The sequence below is a fragment of the Triticum aestivum genome, chromosome 2B, assembly GCF_018294505.1.
Source record: "Triticum aestivum cultivar Chinese Spring chromosome 2B, IWGSC CS RefSeq v2.1, whole genome shotgun sequence".
Lineage (NCBI taxonomy): Eukaryota > Viridiplantae > Streptophyta > Magnoliopsida > Poales > Poaceae > Triticum > Triticum aestivum.
In genome coordinates this window covers 107,650,282-107,669,009 of record NC_057798.1, presented here as the reverse complement: position 1 = coordinate 107,669,009, position 18,728 = coordinate 107,650,282, and positions in this window count along the sequence as shown.

Here is an 18,728-nt window from a genome sequence, read left to right as displayed (position 1 = left end):
CTTCATACATGCGCACTCGAGGTGAGTCATGAATAATATCGCAGGGCAATACCGCCTCTGCACCGTACACCATGAAGAAGGGTGTGTACCCGGTAGTGCTATTTGGCATGGTCCGCAGCCCCATAGTACGGAATCAAGCTCCTCGACCCAGTGCGTGTCTGAGTCCTTCAGGGATCGCACTAGTCTGGGTTTGATGCCGCTCATAATAAGACCGTTTGCTCGTTCGACTTGACCGTTTGTTTGAGGGTGATAGACAGAGGCGCAATCGAGCTTAATGCCCATGTTGCTGCACCAAGTTTTCACCTCGCCGGCTGTGAAATTGGAGCCATTATAGGTGATGATGCTGTGGGGGACACCATAGCGGTGCACGACCCATGATATGAAGTCTATCACTGGTCCGGATTCGGCCGTTTTAACTGGTTTGGCCTCGATCCATTTGGTGAATTTATCCACCATTACCAACAGGTATTTTTTCTTATGGCTTCGTCCTTTAAGGGGTCGGACCATATCGAGCCCCCAGACCGCAAAGGGCCAAGTTATGGGGATTGTTTGGAGAGCGGTGGGAGGCATATGGCTTTGGTTGGCGAAGAGCTGGCAACCGACACAATGTTGGACGAGGTCCTGTGCGTCTGCTCGGGCTATCGGCCAGTAGAAACCTGTATGGAAGGCCTTGCTTACAAGGGCCCGAGCTACGGCGTGGTGGCCGCCGAGTCCAGCATGAATTTCAGCCAAGAGCTGCCACCCTTCCTCTTCGGAGATACATCTTTGAAGTACTCCGGTAGCGCTTTTCTTATAGAGCTCTCCCTCGTGGACCTTGTAGGCTTTAGAGCGCCGCACAATGCAGCGTGCCTCATTTTGATCCTTGGGGAGTTCTTGCCTATTTAGGTAGGCTAAGAAGGGTTCGTTCCATGGGGCGATGACAGCCATGATCAGATGGGCCGAAGGTGTTATTTCGGTGGCAGAGCCTCCGATTATGATATTGTGTTTGGAATCTGGGGTTGTGGTCGGATCTGGACTAGTATTGTCGGTCTCCCCTTGCCACACCACAGATGTCTTGAACAACCTTTCTAGGAAGATGTTAGGTGGGACGGGGTTGCGCTTAGCGCCGATGCGGGCAAGGATATCCGCCGCTTGATTGTTTTCTCGAACCACATGATGAAATTCAAGCCCCTTGAATCGAGCTGACATTTGGAGGACGGCATTACGATAAGCCGCCATTTTCGGATCCTTGGCGTCGAAGTCTCCATTTATTTGAGATATTGCGAGGTTCGAATCCCCACGCACTTCTAGGCATTGGATGCCCATGGAGACAGCCATCCGAAGACCATGCAACAGAGCCTCGTATTCGGCTGCATTGTTAGAGTCTGTGTATAGTATTTGGAGTACGTATTGGACTGTATCTCCGGTGGGGGATATCAAGAAAACACCCGCTCCCAGACTAGCCAGCATTTTAGAGCCGTCAAAGTGCATGATCCAATTGGAGTATGCGACGTATTCTTTAGGGAGTTCGGCTTCTGTCCATTCGGCGACGAAGTCAGCCAATACTTGTGATTTAATGGCTCTCCATGGTTTATATGTAATGTCGAATGGGAGGAGCTCTATGGCCCACTTAGCAATCCGGCCCGTGGCATCGCGGTTGTTTATTATGTCGTTGAGTGGTACTTTGGAGGCCACCGTGATTGAACACTCTTGAAAGTAGTGTCGTAGTTTCCGGGATGCCATGAAGACCGCGTATGCTATCTTTTGATAATGTGGGTACCGTGGCTTGCATGGTGTGAGGACAGTGGATACGTAGTATACCAGCTTTTGAAGCGGGAACTTATGTCCGTCCTCCTCTTGTTCAATGACGAGCACTGCGCTTACAACTTGGTGTGTTGTAGCTATATATCACAACATGGGTTCGCCAATGCTTGGTGAGGCCATGATTGGATTGCTGGCCAGGATGGCCTTTATTTCTTCCAGTCCGGCGGTCGCCGCATCCGTCCACTCGAAGTGTTCGGTGCGTCGAAGAAGGCGATAAAGAGGTAGTGCCTTTTCTCCCAATCGGGAGATAAAGCGGCTTAAGGCAGCCACAAATCCAGTTAATTTCTGGATTTGTTTGAGGTCTATTGGGGTAGCCAATTGTGACAAAGCTCGGATTTTAGCCGGGTTTGCTTCAATCCTCTGTTGGTAACAATGAAGCCCAGCAGCTTTCCGGCGGGAACGCCGAAAACACATTTTTCCGGATTGAGCTTGATGTCATATGTTCGGAGATTGTCGAACGTGAGCCTCAAGTCGCCTATTAAAGATTTGACGTGTCTAGTCTTGATGACCATGTCGTCTACGTATGCCTCAACTGTTTTGCCGATTTGTTTTTCCAGGCATGTCTGAATCATGCGTTGGTAGGTTGCACCGGCGTTTTTGAGCCCTAAAGGCATGGTGTTAAAACAGAAAGGGCCGTATGGGGTGATAAATGCCGTTGCGGCTTGATCGGACTTCGTCATCTTGATTTGATGGTATCCGGAGTATGCGTCGAGGAAGCACAATGAGTCGTGTCCTGTGGTAGCGTCGATGATTTTATCAATGCGGGGGAGGGGGAAGGGATCCTTGGGGTAAGCCTTATTGAGGTCCTTGAAATCGACACATAGGCGCCAGGATTTATCATTCTTTGGTACCATCACCATGTTTGCTAGCCAGTCTGGGTGTTTTATTTCTCTGATGAATCCGGCCTCGAGTAACTTGGCTAGCTCCTCTCCCATAGCTTGTCGTTTAGGTTTTGAAAAGTGCCGTAGTGTCTGCTTGACCAGCTTGTATCCATTCAATATGTTGAGACTATGTTCGGCCAGCCTGCGTGGGATCCCTGGCATATCTGAAGGGTGCCAGGCAAAGATGTCCCAATTCTCGCGTAAGAACGCCTGTAGTGCGGCGTCGATTGTGGGGTTCATCTGTGCCCCGATGGATGTGATACGTCTCCAACGTATCTACTTTTCCAAACACTTTTGCCCTTGTTTTGGACTCTAAGTTGCATGATTTGAATGAAACTAACCCAGACTGACGCTGTTTTCAGCAGAACTGCCATGATGTTGTTTCATGTGTAGAAAACAAAAGTTCTCGGAATGTCCTGAAAATCCTCGGAGGCACTTTTTGGAAAATATAAAAAATACTGGAGAAAGAATCAGGACCAGGGGGCCCACACCCTGTCCATGAGGGTGGGGGCGCGCCCTCCCCCCCGGGCACGCCCCCTGTCTCGTGGGCCCCCTGAGGCTCCGCCGACCTCAACTCCAACTCCATATATTCCGTCCTGCAGAGAAAAAACCAGAGAGAAAGTTTCATCGTGTTTTACGATATGGAGCCGCCGCCAAGCCCTAATCTCTCTCGGGAGGGCTGATCTGGAGTCTGTTCGGGGCTCCGGAGAGGGGGATTCATCGCCGTCGTCATCATCAACCATCCTCCATCAGCAATTTCATGATGCTCACCGCCGGGTGTGAGTAATTCCATCGTAGGCTTGCTGGACGGTGATGGGTTGGATGAGATTTACCATGTAATCAAGTTAGTTTTGTTAGGGTTTGATCCCTAGTATCCACTATGTTCGGAGATTGATGTTTGTATGACTTTGCTATTCTTAATGCTTGTCACTAGGGCCTGAGTGCCATGATTTCAGATTTGAACCTATTATGTTTTCATGAGTATATGTGTGTTCTTGATCCTATCTTGCAAGTCTATAGTCACCTATTATGTGTTATGATCCGACAACCCCGAAGTGACAATAATCGGGATACTTCTCGGTGATGACCGTAGTTTGAGGAGTTCATGTATTCACTATGTGTTAATGCTTTGGTCCGGTTCTCTATTAAAAGGAGACCTTAATATCCCTTAGTTTCCTCTAGGACCCCGCTGCCACGGGAGGGTAGGACAAAATATGTCATGCATGTTCTTTTCCATAAGCACGTATGACTATTTACGGAATACATGCCTACATTACATTGATGAACTGGAGCTAGTTCTGTGTCACGCTATGTTATAACTATTACATGATGAATTGCATCCGACATAATTATCCATCACTGATCCATTGCCTACGAGATTTTCACATCTTGTGCTTCGCTTATTTACTTTCCCGTTGCTACTTTTACAATTACTACAAAACCCAAAAACATTACTTTTGCTACCGTTACCTTTATTATCATATTACTTTGCTACTAAATACTTTGCTGCAGATATTAAGTTATCCAGGTGTGGTTGAATTGACAACTCAACTACTAATACTCAAGAATATTCTTTGGCTCCCCTTGTTTCGAATCAATAAATTTGGGTTGAATACTTTACCCTCGAAAGCTGTTGCGATCCCCTACACTCGTGGGTTATCAAGACTAATTTCTGGCACCGTTGCTGGGGAGCATAGCTCTATTCTCTGAGTCACTTAGGATTTATATCTGTTGATCACTATGAAGAACTTGAAAGACACTAACACCAAGATCTATCCCTCAACTACGAGGGGAGGTAAGGAACTGCCATCTACCTCTGCACTAGATTCTCCTTCTGTTATGAGTAAGTTTGCGACACCTAAACCTGCTACTGCTATGAATTCTGATATGTCGCATGTTATTGATGATGCCACTTCTGCTATGCACGATACTTATGATGAAACTACTTCTGTGCGTGATACTACTTTGCCATTAGGTGAATTTCTTGATGAAAAACTTGCTAGGGCTAGAGAGAATGAAATTATTGAAGATGCTATTATTGATGATAGTGATGATGAAGGTTCTCCGAATGATTATGAATTGCCTGTTGTTCCTGAGGGTTATGTTATGAATGAAGAAGCTGCTAGAGCTATCTTTGCTTGCAATGATAGATATGATCTTAAGAAATTATTAGCTAAATGGAAGCAGCAGTCTCTTAATGCTAGAATGAAATCTGACCCTGCCTTTGCTACTTCACCTATCTGTGTTACTGATAAGGATTATGAATTCTCTGTTGATCCTGAAATTATTACTTTGGTAGAATCTGATCCTTTTTTATGGCCTTGAATCTGAAACTGTTGTGGCACATCTTACTAAGTTGAATGATATAGCTACCCTGTTTACTCATGATGATAAATCTCGCTACTTTTATATCCTTAAGATATTTCCGTTCTCATTAAAGGGTGATGCTAAGACTTGGTATAATTCTCTTGCTCCTGGTTGTGTGCGTAGTCCCCAGGATATGCTTTATTACTTCTCTGCTAAATATTTCCCTGCCCATAAGAAACAAGCTGCCTTGCGGGAAATATATAATTTTGTGCAAATCAAAGATGAGAGTCTCCCACAAGCTTGGGGGAGGCTTCTCCGATTACTAAATGCTTTGCCCGATCATCCTCTCAAGAAAAATGAAATACTTGATATCTTTTATAATGGACTAACCGATGCTTCCAAGGACTACTTTGGATAGTTGTGCTGGTTGTGTTTTCAGGGAAAGAACAGTCGATGAAGCTGAATTACTATTGAATAATATGTTGACTAATGAAAATAATTGGACTCTCCCTGAGCCAGTTCCTGAGGCAATTCCTGAACCAATTGAGCCAACTCCTGAGCCTATTCCTAAACCCACTCTGAAGAAGAGAGGTGTTTTATTTCTCAGTCCTGAAGATATGCAAGAGGCAAAGAAATCAATGAAATAAAAAGGTATTAAAGCTGAAGATGTTAAGAATTTACCACCTATTGAAGAAATACATGGTCTTAATATACTGCCTGTTGAAGAACCACATTGTCTTGATAACCCAACACAGATAGTAAAGGAAAATTCTCTCTATAGATATGATAAAGTTGAAATCCCCTCTAGTAAATTTCGTAGCCCATGCTTAGATGAATTTGATGACTTTATGGCTAGACAAGAAATTTTAATGCTTATGTCGGTAGAGAGTTAAAGAATAATGCTTTCGGGATAGGACGCGTGAGCGATAATATGGCTAGAGTTAAAGGTGAACTTAAACTCATTAGCAAATATGCTTCTATGGTTGCTACTCAATCTGAGCAAGTACTTAAAGCTCAAAATGATTTGCTTGATGAATTAAATAATAAGAATGACTTTGCTATTAGAGTGGCTACTAGAACTGGTAGAATGACTCAGGAACCTTTGTATCTTGAAGGCCACCCTAAGAGAATCAAGCAAGATTCTCAGAGAAACAATTTAGAGGCACCTAGTTCTTCCAAAAAGAAGAAAAAGAAAAACGATAGGACTTTGCATGCTTCTAGTGAACCTACTGTAGACACACCTGAGAATCCCAATGATATTTCTATTTCTGATGCTGAAACACAATCAAGTGATGAACATGAACCTAGTGATAATGTTAATGATAATGTTCATGTTGATGCTCAACCTAGCAAAAATAATGAAGTAGAGATTGAACCTGCAGTTGATCTTGATAACCCACAATCAAAGAATCAACGTTATGATAAGAGAGATTTTGTTGCTAGGAAGCACGGTAGAGAAAGAGAACCATCGGTTCAGAAACCCATGCCCTTTCCTCCTAAACCATCCAAGACAAAGGATGATGAGGATTTTGAGCGCTTTGCTGAAATGATTAGACCTATTTTCTTACGTATGCGCTTAACTGATATGCTCAAAGTAAATCCTTATGCTAAGTATATGAAAGATATCATTACAAACAAAAGAAAGATATCGGAAGCTGAAATTTCCACCATGCTTGCTAATTACACTTTTAAGGGTGGAATACCAAAGAAACTTGGAGATCTGGGGGTACCAACTATACCATGCTCCATTAAAATAAATTACGTTAGAACTGCTTTATGTGATCTCGGAGCCGGTGTTAGTGTTATGCATCTCTCTTTATATCATAGACTTGAATTGAATAAGTTGACACCTACTGAAATATCTTTGCAGATGGCTGATAAATCAACTGCCATACCTGTCGGTATTTGTGAGGATGTGCCTATTGTAGTTGCAAATGTCACTATCTTAACGGACTTTGTTATTCTTGATATTCCCGAGGACGATAGTATGTCGATTATCCTTGGTAGACCTTTTTTGAACACTACAGGGGCTGTTATTGATTGCAACAAAGGCAATGTCACTTTTCATGTTAATGGTAATGAGCATACGGTACACTTTCTGAGGAAACAATCTCAAGTTCATAGCATCAATTCTATTGGAAAAGTTCCAACTATTATTATTGGAGGTTTTGAATTTCCTCTCCCTACTGTCAAGAAAAAGTATGATATTCTTATTGTTGGGGATTTTCATATCCCCGTTGAGGTAACTTAGTGTTATTCGAAATTTCTCCAGTTCCGTGTTATTCGGAATGAGTTTGTTAACAAGACTTGATCAACCTTGCTAGTGGATTCATTTTGATGATCATGAGATGGATGAAACTAGAAGGCACAACCTTCTGTACCTCTTTTTACTTTCTGTTATTTAGAATAAATAAAGCAAAAATAGTATTATCCGTCTGTTTTCTAAATTATCCGTGCATTAAAAAAATATCCCAAAAATAAAAGTGCTCCAAATGCCCTGCAAATTTAGTATGATTTTTTATGGAATATTTGAGGATTTTAGGCACTGAAATCACTGCAGGAGGGGCAAGTGCGAGGCCACGAGAGTGGAGGGCGCGCCCCCTGTCTCGTGGGCCCCTTGTGGCCCCCCTCCACTTATGCTAGCACCCACACACTTCATCTTCTACCCAAAAAATCCCCATCCAGCTCAAGCACGAGTTCTAGCTCATTTTGCTGCGATTTTCGATCTCCTTGCTCAAAGCTCCATTACAAAACTGCTTTGGGAGATTGCTGCTTGGTATGTGACTCCTCCATTGGTCCAAATAGTTTTTGTTCTAGTGCTTTATTTATTGTAATTTTTTGCTGCATAGGTGACCATGTTCTTGAGCTTGCATGTTAAATTTATGAGGTCCCAAGCATTTCTAATGCATGATATAGGCTCTAGGCACTTGTAGGAGTAGTTGCTACCATTCTTGTTAAGTTTTATTCACTTTTATTTTAAAGTTACTAAAATTTCAGAAATTTTTCAGAAAAAGAATTATGTCTAGGAGAATGTACCAAGGTGGTTCCTCGGCAAAGAAAGGGCCCAGGATTGCTATGCGTGAGCAAGATGTTGAATTACCGAGGGACGCAGATGTATGAGCTTGTGAGTGGCCATCCGATGATTTTATGGTCGAAGCAGGTTTTAAGGAGGAATTTAACGCGTATGTGCGTAATACTGAGCTGGAGGACTTCTTACAAGATAAGTGTCCTCAGTACTATCAATTGACTGATTGTTTTGTGCGGAGGTTTAAATACAACTGTACGCATAATTCTCCTAGTATTCTATTTGATATTTATGTTACATCTTATACCATGGACTTAGAGAATTTCACAACTGCTTGCAAACTTCCGCAGTGGGGTAATATTAATGATCCTCACAAATCTAAATTTAGAGATTTCCTTGCTAGTATTACTGTGGGAGAATCCAGGGACATGGCACAAGCTACCATAGGAAGCATTCATTTTCCTGCTATACATTATTTTGCTCTCTTCATTGGTAGATGCATTAACGGTAAAGATGAAGCATGTCATATGTGTGTCCCTGATCTTTGTGTCCTCAACAGTGTTGTGTTAGGTTATAAAGGTTATAACTTGGGGGCAATAGTTGCACGTAGGTTGCAGAATAATGGTAGAGCTGGAGATTTATTTGGAGGAATTTATGCAACCCGTGTGGCTAATTATCTTGATATAGCTCCACGAGAGGGGGATGTGATGATACCTCCTGCTTATTTAGATTATGACGCTATGGTCAACCATCATTTTCTTAGGAGGAATGAACAATTCCTCCATTATTGACTAATCTGTAACACAGGCAACATCGTCCATGTTACTCTTCTTGCTCCTCTCCTTTTTGATTATCAGGAAAAAGGAAGCTATGTTGTTACCAGGGAGGAAGCAGCTGAACACGAGGGGAGAGCGGAGGCAGCTCGCCAACATGCCGCAGCTTAGGAGGCGGTTGCTGCTGCATCTCAGTATGACCCCAACTACAACTATGGATATCAGCCAGGCGGTCCTTGGTATTAGACCAACTTAGGCCAAAGGCCTAAGCTTGAGGGAGTACGTATTTCTCACCGACTTTACATTCATGTTCACACACTATTCTAGTCGTCAGTGCTCATATTCTTTCATTGTATTATCCATGCTAGTTTAAATTTCTTTTTCTAGTTTTCTTCTTGTGTGTTTGATAAACCTTAAGAAAAACCAAAAAATTAGTTAGTTTAATTTCCAGGCTAGTAGTAGAATTAAAATGAAAACCCAAAAAGATTTCTCGTTCTTCTTCTTACTTGTTGGGAGCCTTCCTGTGTAAATAGTTTTATTTTCTTTTCTTTGGGGGTCGAGAAGACCATATTGAAAATGCTTAGTGGCTCTCGTATGCATGATTGTTTATTTAACTTAGAGCCCATATTATCTTGTTTTCTCTTTTGAGTTGAATGCTTGCAGATTCCAGCTTAGTCCAATGCACGTGCACTATTATTATTATACACATCGTTCGGTCGTGCAAGTGAAAGGCAATAGTGACGATATATGATGGACTTATTGAGATGAGAAAAGCTGGTATGAACTCGACCTCTCTTGTTTTTGTAAATATGATGAGTTTATCGTTTCTAATTCAGCTTATTATGAAGTAAACATATTTGCAATGACATTTAGAGATTATAGTTGCTTGTGCCATGCTTGATTAGCTATGAGTTATAATGGTTTACCTTGCGTGCCAACATGCTATTAGAATGATTATGATGTGGTATGATGGGATGGTATCCTCCTTTGAATGAATTGAGGGACTCGACTTGGCACATGTTCACGCATGTAGTTGAAACAAATCAACATAGCCTTCATGATATTTATGTTCATGGTAGATTATATCCTACTCATGCTTGTACTCGGTATGAATTAATTTTAATGCATGTTCATGACTGTTGTCGCTCTCTCAATTGGTCGCTTCCCAGTCTTTTGCTAGCCTTCACCTGTACTAAGCAGGAATACTACTTGTGCATCCAAACTCCTTAAACCCAAAGTTGTTCCATATGAGTCCACCATACCTTCCTATATGCGGTATCTACCTGCCGTTCCAAGTAAATTTGTATGTGCCAAACTCCAAACCTTCAAATGAAATTCTGTTTTGTATGCTCGAGCAGCTCATGTTACAACTAGGGTTGCCTATATCTTCCATGCTAGGTGGGTTATTCTCAAGAGGAGTGGACTCCACTCCTCATTCACGAGAAAGAGCCGGTAACCGGGATGCCTAATCCCATGATCCAAAAAGATCAAAGAAAATCAAAATAATTAAACAAAACTCCCCCAAGGTTGTTGTTAGTTGGAGGCACTCCTTGTTTCTAGCAAGCCATGGATTGATGCTTGTTGGTGGTTGGGGGAGTATAAACCTTTACCATTCTGTTTGGGAACTGCCTATAATGCATGTAATATGGAAGATACAGCCATCTCATAGTTGTTGCGTTGACAGTGAAAGTATGCCGCTCAAAATGTTATTCAGTCTCTATTTTAAATCGAGCTCTGGCACCTCTACAAATCCCTGCTTCCCTCTGCGAAGGGCTTATCTATTTACTTTTATGTTGAGTCATCACCCTCTTATTAAAAAGCACCCGCTGGAGAGCACACTGTCATTTGCATTCATTATTATTGGTTTATATTGGGTATGACTTGACTGGATCTCTTTTACCATGAATTACAATGTTTAGCCAGTCCTTGATCTTTAGACGTGCTCTGCATTTATGTTTTGCGGTCTCAGAAAGGGATAGCGATATACCATTTTGTTATATCATGTTATGATTGTTTTGAGAAAGTCTTGTCATCCGAGTTTTATTATTATGGCTTGCTAGCTGATTATGCCATTGATATGAGTAATTGTGAGATCTAAGTGTTATTGTGAGTATGGTTAGTTCATAATATTGCTGAAACCTGAATGATGGCTTTGCATGTTTACAACAACAAGAGCAAACAGAGTTTGTAAAAGTTTTTCTTTATCACTTTCAGTTTATCAACTGAATTGCTTGAGGACAAGCAAAGGTTTAAGCTTGGTGGAGTTGATACGTCTCCAATGTATCTACTTTTCCAAACACTTTTACCCTTGTTTTGGACTCTAACTTGCATGATTTGAATGAAACTAACCCGGACTGACGCTGTTCTCAGCAGAACTGCCATGATGTTGTTTCATGTGTAGAAAACAAAAGTTCTCGGAATGTCTTGAAAATCCTCGGAGGCACTTTTTGGAGAATATAAAAAATACTGGAGAAAGAATCAAGACCAGGGGGCCCACACCCTATCCACGAGGGTGGGGGGGCGCCCTCCCCCTGGGCGCGCCCCCTGTCTCGTGGGCCCCTGAGGCTCCGCCGACCTCAACTCCAACTCCATATATTCCGTCTCGTGGAGAAAAAAATCAGAGAGAAAGTTTCATCACGTTTTACGATACGGAGCCGCCGCCAAGCCCTAATCTCTCTCGGGAGGGCTGATCTGGAGTCCGTTTGGGGCTCCGGAGAGGGGGATTCGTCGCTGTCGTCATCATCAACCATCTTCCATCACCAATTTCATGATGCTCACCTCCGTGCGTGAGTAATTCCATCGTAGGCTTGCTGGACGGTGATGGGTTGGATGAGATTTACCATGTAATCAAGTTAGTTTTGTTAGGGTTTGATCCCTAGTATCCACTATGTTCTGAGATTGATGTTGCTATGACTTTGCTATGCTTAATGCTTGTCACTAGGGACCGAGTGCCATGATTTCAGATCTGAACCTATTATATTTTCATGAATATATGTGTGTTCTTGATCCTATCTTGCAAGTCTATAGTCACCTATTATGTGTTATGATCCGACAACCCTGAAGTGACAATAATCGGGATACTTCTCGGTGATGACCGTAGTTTGAGAAGTTCATGTATTCACTATGTGTTAATGCTTTGGTCCGGTTCTCTATTAAAAGGGGGCCTTAATATCCCTTAGTTTCCGCTAGGACCCCGCTGCCACGGGAGTGTAGGACAAAAGATGTCATGCAAGTTCTTTTCCATAAGCACGTATGACTATTTACGGAATACATGCCTACATTACATTGATGAACTGGAGCTAGTTCTGTGTCACCCTATGTTATAACTATTACATGATGAATTGCATCCGACATAATTATCCATCACTGATCCATTGCCTACGAGCTTTTCACATCTTGTGCTTCGCTTATTTACTTTCCCGTTGCTACTGTTACAATTACTACAAAACCCAAAAATGTTACTTTTGCTACTGTTACCTTTATTATCATATTACTTTGCTACTAAATACTTTGCTGCAGATACTAAGTTATCCAGGTGTGGTTGAATTGAAAACTCAATTGCTAATACTCAATAATATTTTGGCTCCCCTTGTGTCGAATCAATAAATTTGGGTTGATTACTTTACCCTCGAAAGCTGTTGCGATCCCCTACACTTGTGGGTTATCAGGATGCTATTTTTGTAGAGTCCGTTGGGTGGACTTGGAATTTGACTATTTCGTCCGCTGGTTTGAAATAGGTGGACTTGGATCGCTTATCGAGTATCACGTCGTCCCTATCCACTGTGGAGCATAATGCAGTTAATTCTTCGGCCGCGAGGGCTTTGGATAATGCCTCAAGGGCCAGGGCGGCGGTTTTATTTTTGGTGCAAAGTGCTATGTCCGGATCACTGGCTAGAGTAATGATTCCGTTGGGCCCGGGCTTCTTGAGCTTCATTTACCCATAATGGGGTATAGCTTGGAAGCTCGCGAATGCGTCCCGCCCTAAAAGGGCGTGGTATCCACTACTAAACGGGGCCACTTGGAATGTTATCTCTTCGGACCTGTAATTTTCTGGCGTGCCAAATACCACATCGAGTGTGTTTTTTCCTGCACATCGTGCCTCCCGACTCGGGATGATTTCTCGGAAGGTCGTGCTGCTTTGCTCAATGCGGCTTTTGTCTATTTCCATTTTGTTGAGAGTTCCTCGTAGATGAGGTTTAATCCGCTGCCGCCGTCCATGAGCACTTTAGTAAGCCGTAAGCCGTCCACAATTGGACTAAGGACCAAAGTGGCTGGTGCTCAGACTGTTCGGAATTGAGGTTCGTCACTGGCATTAAAGGTTATAGCTGTGTCGTTCCAGGGATTTATTGCTGCCACGTGGCAGACTTCGGCAAGGCCGTGGAGTGCTCTCTTGCGTCTGTTATTCAAGGCGAAAGTCTCGAAGACTGTCAACACTGTATTGTTTCTTTCTGCGGGATGATGCTCTACGGTATTGTTAATGAGGAGATCCTTGCCGCTCTTGGCCACCTGCCGAAGTATCCAACACGCTCTAAGGCTATGTGTTGGTATGGTACCCGGCGTGGTGTGAATTCTGCATGGCCTATTGAGCCATCCCTCCAATACGGTTCCACGCCCTGTAGTGGGCCTTGGTTTCTTCGTGATTGGATCGGGTTACTTACGAGAGTTCACCCTTTTCATTCGGACGAGGGCTTTAGTGAGAGCTAGAGGATCCCAGAATGTTGCCTGGGTTTTTCAGGTGCTTTTCATCGCACAATACTTTTGTACTATGGCCGCCAAGGCAAAGTGTGATATGTCACGGTGACTTATGGCATTAAGGATTCCCTTGTCCGTGCAATTTTTGCAAAAGAATGAGATTGCGTCTTCCTCGAGACAGTCCTTAACCTTGCTCATTACAAGGAGGAATCTGGCCCAAAAGTGATGTACTGTCTCTTGGGATTGTTGTCTGATGTGGGAAAGATTGCTTGTATCTGGATGGGTGGGTGGATTTGAGTCAGAACCCTGACCCAATCCGGGACCCAGAGGCTGAGGAGCTTCCGAACTTGGTAGTTCGGGTTCCAGGATGTTACCCAATTTTTCTGGCCCACTGTCCGATTCTAAATTCAGAATTTGTGTCATGTCCTCCTGCGAGCGGGTATCCGGCTCAAAGAGCTCGGGAATCCGGATATAGTTCGTCCTCAAAATAGAGGAAGAGTTGCTGCATTGCTCCTCCACCACCGCTATTTGATGGGTGATCGGCGGAGAGTTAATCTCTCTTTGATCGGGTTTAAGCCCAATCCGATCATAGTCCATAGTGACTCCCAAAGCGGTGATGCGATCCAGGAGCTCATTCAAAGACGAAAGTTCCATTGGATCCATCCGCTCGGCGTATTCCGAGCTGACGTGGAGGTTGTTTTTGATGACCTGAGAAGTCATCGTCGGCATGGCGGCCGAACGGGCGGTTATGACGAAGCCGCCTAGTCGGATGGTTTGGCCTAAGGCGAGGGCTCCCCCGGAGGCAATGTTGTCCTTGATAACAAGGCGAGCCATCAAACCTTTTTTCGACATCACAATGGAACTCTCAATGAAAGCACCAATGTCGGTGTCAAAATCGGCGGATCTTGGGTAGGGGGTCCCGAACTGTGCGTCTAAGGCTAATGGTAACAGGAGGCGGGGGACACGATGTTTACCTGGTTCGGACCTCTCTATGGAGGTAATACCCTACTTCCTGCTTGATTGATCTTGATGATAGGAGTATTACAAGAGTTGATCTACCATGAGATCGTAGAGGCTAAACCCTAGAAGCTAGCATATGATTATGATTGTCTATGTCCTACAGACTAAACCCTCTGGCTTATATAGACAGCGGAGGGGGCTAGGGTTACATCAGGTCGGTTACAGAGAAGGGAATCTACATATCCAAATTGCCAAGCTTGCCTTCCACGCAAAGGAGAGTCCCACCCGGACACGGGACGAAGTCTTCTATCTTGTATCTTCATAGTCCAACAGTCCGACATAAGCATATAGTCTGGCTGTTCGAGGACCCCTTAATCCAGGACTCCCTCACCTGCCCTCGCCCTGAGCCTGTGCAAGAGGAGACCTGGCTGGTTCATGGACCTCTAATGTGCGTGGGGGCGAATCCGAACTTGCTATTTTGGTCTTCTCACCACGAGCTTAGAGCATGCACAACCCGAACATGCTGATTTGGACCTCTAAATGCTCGCGGACAAATCCAAACGCATCCAGGGGCACTAAGCGTACACATCTTGAATTTTCCTTCGCACAACCAGACACCTTAATCAGCACCCCTCAAATCCATACAAAGAGTCTGCATCAGGACATACCATCGGACTATCAAAATTTGACATGTTCTACCTACATACTAGCTGTGAAGAAGATCACCCACGGCTGCCCTTGTCCTTCCCGGTGCCCTTGCCGTCCTTCTCACGAAAGTAGCGATCAAAAACACAATATGGATCAAGCTGGATCTGCTCATCGTCAGAGCTGTTCGATCCGCTGCTGTCCGCCTTCTCTTTGGGGGCAGTCCGCCATGGCACAGACCTCCCGACTCTGCTCTCGAGTGAGACCGCGCGTGTTCGTCCGCTGTCGTTTCTTTATGATGCGTACGCAGATGGCTTCCTCCTCTGCGGTAGCGCACGCTGCAACCATGTTGGCAGAGAGGCGGGCCTTGGCCACCCTCATCCTCTACTTCCCACGGCGGTCACACTGGTCCCGGTAGCTGTCATACCCCCCCCCCCCCAAGAGATGGGGAGCTAAGGGACTGCGATGATCCAACCCTGGAAGATCCAAGCCCGTTGCACTGGCAATGGATTCACGCATGGCGGGTCCCGCTGTCGGGCGGGCGCAGTCTTCGCGGGAGCGTCGGATGGCCATTGCCTCCTCCAACCCGCATGGGATGATACCCCAGTCGACGGACCCGAAGTGGTCGGAGTCAGATCCGCTTCTCCCCATGCCGGGGAAGGCCAGAGACTGTCGGGCCTGAGCTTGAGGGGCGGAGTGGAGTGGCTAGGGTTTGATCCGGGGAACAGAAGGGGACGAATATATGACACCCGGTCGTGCCCAGTTCACCTCATATCCGCCCCATGTTTGAGCTGCATATGAGGGATGCAGGTCAATCCAGGCATTTGAGACGGATTTGAGGCGCCCATGTTAGAGTTGTGTCGAATATTGTGTATACGGTAGGTTACAGTTGGACTCTGAATTGTATTGTGCTTAGATAGGATATGGAGTCGTGTCCTAATAGGACACTTGTATCCTAGGCCTCTCTTATATAGCGAGGGTAGACACAGATGTAACCTAGGCAAACATAATAGCACAGGAACACAGAGGAAGCTGGCGGCATGTGCCGGCGTCTCGGGCGATCGGGCGCGGTATTGTAGCGGGGTCATAAGAAGGAGCGCCCATAGTCAGGCCGTGGGGATGTGGCTATATCGGTGAATCTTGTTAACAAATCTCGGTGTCGTGCTCGTGTGATTACTTAGTCCTCGGATGATCGACGTTTTTTTAGAAAAGGAGGAATACCCCCGGCCTCTGCATCTGGACGATGCATACGGCCACTTTATTGATTATTAACACAAGACCTTACAAAGTCGTACAACAGTAAGACCAAAGCCACCATCTTCGCAACCTCTGTCGCTACTCCTATCTAACTGATGAAGGGGCAATGATGGTCTGGGCCTACTACCAAACAGACCTCACAGCCAAACCTAACATCTGAGACCTGAGGTCCCAACCAGGACTCCTTCTGGGTATGGGCACCCACCAGTCCGGCGTGCTCGTCAACCAGGCCCCCTGCCGGGTATGAGGCCGCCGCAACCACGTACCATCAATCCATCTTCAGAGCTGAACTGTTGCATGAACCGTGCCAGGCCTCACTGCCATCGACGCCAGACAGCGCCACCATCCTGCACTCGTCCATCATCACACGCCCACCGGCGAGACCCCCGCTGCTCCATGCCGCTGACACCCACCGTTGTCGACGTGCCAGATGCCACGCCGCTCCTCCTCTTGTCCCCTCCAGCCAACACTTGCTCCAAAACGATGCCCCCAGGAGGGAGAACGACATCGAAACGTCGCCATCATCCGATCCGGTAGATCCAGATCAAGGGTTTCCCCTGGAGCTTTTCGATCAGGTTGATGTGACCTGCAACCACGATGCCTCGAGAAGGGAACGACGTCCGAGATGCCGCCATCGTCCGCCATGACCGCAGTCAGACGCGATTTTCACCGGAGGCCACGGCGTCCCGATCTCGCGGTTGGCTGGAACTGAGCCCTCCGCCGAACCGGTGACGTTGCCGCCGATCCGATCCCACCGCCGTGCGACGCCCCGATGGAGAACCCGATCTAGATCGAAGACGACCTCGACCGAAACCCTGCCACCAGCACCGCCACACCGCGCCACCTACTCCTAGCCCAGTCGCCGCCGGATCCAGCCGTCCCCGCCTCCGGGAGACCAGCCGGACGAGGCGCCCCTTGTCCCCGATCTGACGGCCCGCGCCGCCGCCACGAGGGCCAGAGGAAGGAAGGACTGCCCCGCCGCCGCCCGCGCCGCGCGGGCTTCGCCCGGGGGGCGCACTTCGGCGGCGGCGAGGGGGAGGCGACGGCGGCGGCGGCCGATCGATCTCCCGAGGCGCACGCGCGGAGCGCGCCACGGGAGCGGGAGGTGCGGCGCGCGGAGCTTATGTTGTGTGTGTGTCACTCGGATGATCGACGTGGCCTTGAATTTATTCTAACAGTCCGTCAGAGTCGATTTTTTTAACCGGTCAGTAATCGTCCGGCGGTGGCTAAGCTGGCTCCACGACTCCCGGCAAGCAAATGCTACTTTTCAAGTCACCGGACACGCTTTGCATATGATATGGTCACCATTGAGCAACGCACCCAGTCCAGGCGTACACGTACAGTCGGACGCGCTCACGTGCGCACAGCGTACTGTTCATGACCGGCACCGTGCGCGGCCACGTACCGTTCGTGCGGTGTACGTGATTCTCGCGCCACGGAGACTGAGCCTTCAACTGAGCCGGCAATGCTATACGTACAAACGATTTACAGGCTTTTACAGGATGGTTAATCTTGATTGGTCAATAGGTGAGCAGAGCGGTCCATCCCCTGAAAATTAGGGGGAAAAAGGTTTATGATTGGTTGTTAGATGAAAGAAGCGTGTAAAAACGTGTATGTCTAGCATTTTTGCCTCGGCCACGTGCGTGGTGTTGACGCCGCATCGCTCGAATTGGAAACTGATTGGCTCCTCCGTACGCCGCGGGTGGCAAGTGGCGGCGCTGTGCGGACGCCGGGGCGCGCATCCACGTGAAGGCCCTCGTGCGACAGCTCCCTCCACGCATCGTAGGTGCAGGCCAGGAGCAGCACATTCAATAGTCCACGTCACGCCGGCAGGAGATAATACCGAACGTTAGGGCATCTTCAACGCCGACTTTCAAACCGTCCGTGTACGTCCAGACATGTATGAGGCATGTGGCGACGCTGGTGTTGCCGGTCTAGGCATGATGTGTCATCCAACACCGACTCTCAAATCGCCCGCATACGTTCGTGACATGTATGGGACAAGTGGCGACGCTGGCGTCGCCGGTTTAGAAGTGTTGTGTCATCCAACACAGTATCAGTCTGGTCTGAAGTTCGGACGTGCTTTTCCCCGTAAACCGGAGACAAACTAAGGTGGCTTTGCGGGTGTCTGGACGCTGCTGCGCCCTCGTTTGACTACCGGAGCCTAACCACCCCCTCCCTCGCCTGCGTGTGTTCCCACTCGGCGCCAGCTGCCTACATTTCTGTCGCTGTAGACGCTAGTTCAGAGCGGAAACGACCTCTCACTGGCGCCAGCATTGAAGTGTCACGCCAGTCGAGGGAGCCACCTACTATGCGTCCTCGGTGTTTGAGCCTATTCAATGCCGGAGCAACATTTGTTGTATGGGACGAGACTCGAGACGGATA